Source organism: Xyrauchen texanus, chromosome 9 (genome assembly GCF_025860055.1).
Source record: "Xyrauchen texanus isolate HMW12.3.18 chromosome 9, RBS_HiC_50CHRs, whole genome shotgun sequence".
In the NCBI taxonomy this organism is placed as follows: domain Eukaryota; kingdom Metazoa; phylum Chordata; class Actinopteri; order Cypriniformes; family Catostomidae; genus Xyrauchen; species Xyrauchen texanus.
Window position 1 is genome coordinate 1,170,442 of NC_068284.1, and position 6,000 is coordinate 1,176,441.

A 6,000-nucleotide genomic window follows, 5' to 3' on the forward strand; every position below is an offset into this window, starting at 1 on the left:
GCCATTGACTGTATTGGTTTTTTATATTAGAGCATTGTTATGAGCATGAGTACATGAGCTTGGTATCGGACCCGATTCCGTTACCAGTATCGATATCAGAACATCCCTATAATATATACAATATATATACACACGGATTGGCGCCGATGAGTTGGCAGCCTGTAGCGTGCAGCTTTGTGTAGCATTGTGTTTTGTTTTAAAGTGCTTTTAAGTATTTTTAATTTTTATTTATTTATTATCATTAACGTCGGATTCATGAGGATAATTAATTAATTGATTGTTGATATGGACTTGATATCGGAAAAGTTTATGCGGGCAGAGGACTGTAACATTAGCCGAGAGACACCAGCTTTTGTATACACCCGGCGAGAACTACTAGACCTGGTACAAGGTTCAAAATTCGGGATTAAACATGATATCCCGAAGGAAATATTACGGAGGAGACACCGTGGAATTAGAGCTGGGGTGAAGAGAAATAAGAAGGCTAGAGAAAGAGTGTGGAAAGAAACTTTTAAACCAGCCCTACCATCTATCACCATGGGAAATGTTTGCTGTCTGACCAACAAGCTCGAAGAACTAGAGACTCTTGTCAGGAGCCAGAAAATGTATCGGGGAGAGCAGTCTGATATGTCTGACTGAGTCGTGGCTGACGGACAATATCCCTGATTCCTTGACTAGCTTCACCGGCTTCAGGACGATACGAGCGGATAGGAATGCCGAATCGAGCGGTAAGCATAAAGGAGGGGGGGCTTATTTTGCTCATTAATAACAAGTGGTGTAATCCCAATCATGCTACTATTAAGGAACAGTTATGTAACAAGGACATTGAACTATTGGCAGTGAGTTTAAGACCTTATTACCTGCCGAGGGAGTTCACAGTGGTGATCGCCGTTGTTGTTTATATCCCTCCATCTGCCAATACGGAGGTGGCCTGTGACATAGTGCATTCTGTTGTCGCGCGACTCCAGGCGAAGTATACAGACGCGTTCATTTTTCTCTCTGGTGATTATAACCATGTATCCCTTTCTAAGACCCTGCCAACATTTAAGCAGTTTGTTGATTGTACAACACGGTGAGATAAGATCCTGGATCTCTTGTATGCTAACGTGAAAAACGCATACAAATGTGTTGCACTGCCACCTCTTGGCCGATCAGACCATGATATGGTACATCTTTCTCCCTCCTACACGCCACTTGTTAAGAGGCAGCCTGTCATTAACAGAACACTAAAATACTGGTCTCCTGAGAGAGAAGAAGCCTTAATGTGCTGTTTTGAAGCAACATGCTGGGATGTTTTCTGTGAGGACTATGGGGATGACATTGATGGATTAACAGATTGCATCACCCATTATATTAAATTCTGTAATGATGACATCATGCCCTCCAGAGAAATTTGCTGTTTCCCAAATAACAAACCATGGGTAACCAGCAGTTTGAAGGTACTGTTAAATGAAAAAAAAAAAAGGCTTTCAGAGAGGGTGATAGGGATAAGGTCAAAGAAATCCAAAAAGTACTGAGGGTGAAGATTAAGGAGGGGAAAGAAGCATACAGGTGCAAATTAGAACAACAATTGCAGCAGGATGGAGTGAAGCAGGTCTGGGCTGGCATGAGGAAGATCACAGGTATGGAGCAGAAGGGGGGTTCGCTACTTGATGGTGACCAGGACCTGGCTGACGATCTGAACAGATTCTTTAATAGATTTGATAACCCGATGCCACATCAGACCGCCACACCTGGTCTGCCGCTGCCTGGTGTTGTTTCCCGTCCCTCAATCATCCCATCTATGATATCGTCTCCCCTCTCTCCCCTTTCTTCCATCAGTGACATCATAATCTCCCAAAAGACCTCTCTTGACTCCAACTTTTCTCTAACTGTACCAACGGTGTTAAATCAATCTCAGGTTAAGGGTGAACTGGACCGTCTGAAGCTGGGAAAAGCAGTGGGGCCTGATGATATTGGGCCCAGACTGTTGAGGACATGTTCTACCCAGTTGAGTGGTATTTTTACATACCTGTTTAATCTAAGTCTGCACCTACAAAAGGTCCCGAAACTGTGGAAAACATCCTGTTTGATTCCAATTCCAAAGAAGAGATATCCATCTAACCATAACGATTACAGACCTGTAGCACTCACCTCACATATCATGAAGACGTTCGAGAGACAGGTCTTTTCTTACATCAAGGCCTGTATGTCAAACTACGTGGATCCGTTGCAGTTTGCATACCAGTCCAACATGGGTGTGGATGATGCCCTTATTTACATGCTACAAAGAACTCATGCACATCTGGACACCTCTGATGCATCTGTGAGATTCACGTTTTCGACTTCTCAAGCGCCTTCAATACGATCCAGCCCCGACTGTTGTGTGAGAAGATGAGGAGGATGCAGCTGGATTCAACATTGGTCCAGTGGTGTATGAACTATTTATCCAGTAGACCACAGTACGTGCGTCTGCAGAATAGTGTTTCTAATACTATTCCGAGTAATACGGGGGTGCCGCAAGGAACCGTGCTGGCCCCGTTACTGTTTACTATCTATACAGCAGACTTCCAGTACAATAGTGGCAGTTGCTTCCTCCAGAAATTTTCAGACGATACGGTCGTGGTTGGCCTAATTAAAGGAGGTGAGGAGGAGGAGTACAGGAGAACTATTAAGGAGTTTGTGGGTTGGAGCGACCACAACCATCTCCAACTTAACATCTTAAAAACAAAGGAGATGGTTGTGGATTTTAGGAGGAGGAAGAAGACACCGTTAACCCCAATCGCCATCCAGGGCAGTGAAGTGGAGATGGTCTCCAGCCACAGATATCTCGGTGTTCACCTTGATGATAAGCTGGACTGGAAGAGCCACATGGAGACAATGTATAAGAAGGGTCAAAGCCGACTTTATTTTCTAAGAAGGCTTAGGTCATTTAACATTTGCCATCCTTTACTGTGTAACGTCTATCAGACAGTGGTGGCAAGTGCTCTGTTCTTTGCTGTGGTGTGCTGGGGAGAGGGTGCTCGCATGGGAGATCTAAATCGAGTCAACAAATTGATAAAGAAAGCAGGATCGGTTGTGGGGACTGAATTTGATATGATCCAGTATGTGGTTGAGAAAAGAATACTCTCTAAACTAAAATCAATCATGGACAATCCCTTACATCCAATCCATGCTCTTGGGGTGATCAACAAGAGCACCTTTAGCCATAGATTGATCGCACCAAAGTGCAAGTCTGAACATACCAGGAAGTCCTTTGTACCAGCGGCCATCAGAATGTTTAATGATTTATGAATATTCACCTGTTACTGAATATACTGTTATTAATTCCGCTATTGAATATCCTGTTTTGAATATGCATCTGTTACTGATTATTCGATATAGGTATTATTGTTATGTATTATGTATTGTTATTGAGTGTTAAAGCTGCCGTGACAATATAATTTCCTGCAAAGGATCAATAAAGTATCAACAACAACAACAACAACAACGACTGCCACAGCGTAATCTTGAAGGTGGTACCTCATGTGTCTCTGTGACGCAATCGGTTAGCGCGTTTGGCTGGTTCAAGCCCACCCAGGGACGAAGAGAGCTTTTAATTGCCACAAAAGGCATAGCCTGAGCACATGGACCTCACATTATAGCAGATGGAGCAGCGAAAGCAACAAAGTGGAAGAAAATCTCATGTTAATGCTTTTGCATTTTTTATACCAATGTTCTGACATTTTGGTTGACCAATTACAGAACTGACTTGTCAAATCCTCAAATGTTTCATTACACAGTGTACAGAAGTGTGGAAAGACAAATGCCAGAGAAACAAATAAAAGTAAATCTTAGCCTGGTCCTAGTCTTAAACCCAACATTTCTTTGGAAGTTCCATTGTAAAATGGGATGTTTCATTTCAAGCATGTACTTTGAGTATTTGCAAATAAATGACATCACACAGAAACAGAAAACGTAGGGTTTGAGCCCCACGTTGGGTGTCACTATTAGCTATTGTCACAGGTATGTGCAAGATGTATTCTCCCAGCCATTAAAACACTCTCTGTCTAGAGAGAATGGTGAATAAATAACAATCTATCTGCTTCCAAAGCAATATCACAAAAATCAAGCACAGTGCTGCTGCTTCTGTGTTTAACAATCCCCATTAACCAATAGGTCTCTTCAAGTCTCCTTTCAAACCCTTTTCACATATGAGGCACAACATGCTGTTGATTGCCACATCATAACCCAGAAGGTGACTATTCACCTGTCTCTTTGGTGCAATTAAGTAGTGCATTTGGCTATTAACCGATAGTCTTTTGTTTCAAGCCTACCCAGGATGAAGATAGATTTTAAATGCCACAAAAGGCGTAGCCTGAGCATTGGGACAACCCCTTATTGCAGGTGGAGTAGTGAAACAAGCATTTGCATTTCTTTACACATACCAATGTTCTGACATTTTGGTTGACTAATTACAGGACTGACTTGTCAAATCCTCAAATGTTTCATAACACAGTGTACAGAAGTGTGCAAAGACAAATGACTGAAAAACAAATAAAAGAAACACTCTGCACAGCCCTCTTTTTAAAACGAACCTTTCTTTGGAAGATCCTATTGTCAGACACCTGTGAATTGGGAGGATTCATTTCAGGCATGTACTTTGAAGATATACCAAAAAATGGCATATATGCCGAGAGAGAAAAGGTGGTAGAGCATGAGACTTTTAATCACAGTGTCATGGGGCTTGAGCTCCACGTTGGGTTTAACGTTTAGCTATCGCCACAGGTATGTGGTACTAGTGCAAATGTATCCTCCCTGCCATGCAAACACTCACTGACTAGAGAGAACGGCAACATTTCTGGGAACTTGTCCAGAAATTCAGAACAGGTAACAGGTCTCCAGCTATCTGCTTCCAAAGTACTATCTCTAAAAATAAGCGCAGTGCTGCTGTTAATGTGTTTAACAATCCCCACTAACCAATCTGCCTCCTTTCAAACCCATCAAGTATGACACACATGCCATTGACTGCCGCAGCGTAATCTTGAAGGTGGTACCTCATGTGTCTCTGTGGCGCTACCCGCAACAGGATCGTCTGTGCAACCGCATCCAATCAGGGCACGTTATTTCCAATTTTCTGAGCCAATGGCGATCTCCAGCTTCATCTTTGTGAGGACTGCTGAGCCAGTGGCATTCTCCAGCTTCATCTTTGTGAGGACTGCTGAGCCAATGGCGATCTCCAGCTTCATCTTTGTGAGGAGTGCTGCGACCAATCACGATTCGCGGTTTTATCATTGAACAGTGCGGAGGCGGGACTCGTTTTATTCTCGTACAATTGTTTGAATATTAGCCGCGCTATTTCGCTGTTCAGTGAATTTCAACAGTGAGGTAAGATATCAAACTTTTTAAATATCTACATTAACAACAATAGATTCCTATATTTCTTGTATTTGTTTATAATTTTTTATGATGCATTAAAAGGTCTTTTCGAAGTGTTATAATAGTTTGCGATCTTGATCTGCCGCACTTATCATGTTACTGTCTCTCTTATGATTAACATCAATAGATTCCTACATTTCTTTTGTTTATAATTTTTTATGATGCGTTAAAGGTCTTTTCGAAATGTTATAATAGTTTGCGATCTTGATCTGCAGCAATTATCATGTTACTATCTCTCTTATGATTAACAACAATAGATTCCTACATTTCTTTTGTTTATAATTTTTTATGATGCGTTAAAGGTCTTTTCGAAATGTTATAATAGTTTGCGATCTTGATCTGCAGCACTTATCATGTTACTGTCTCTCTTATGATTAACAACAATAGATACCTACATTTCTTTTGTTTATAATTTTTTATAAACATGCATGCAAAAACATGTATAAAGCCATGTAACATAACCTAGAGGTCTTTTTTTGTTACAGATAGATAAATGTCCAATGCAGGTCCGTGGCCAGGCAGCGCTTTTTGGTGCACCTCAGAAATGCATTTGTGGATTCCATCCTCCTAAGGTATACATTTCAGACATTCAGGTAATTATCT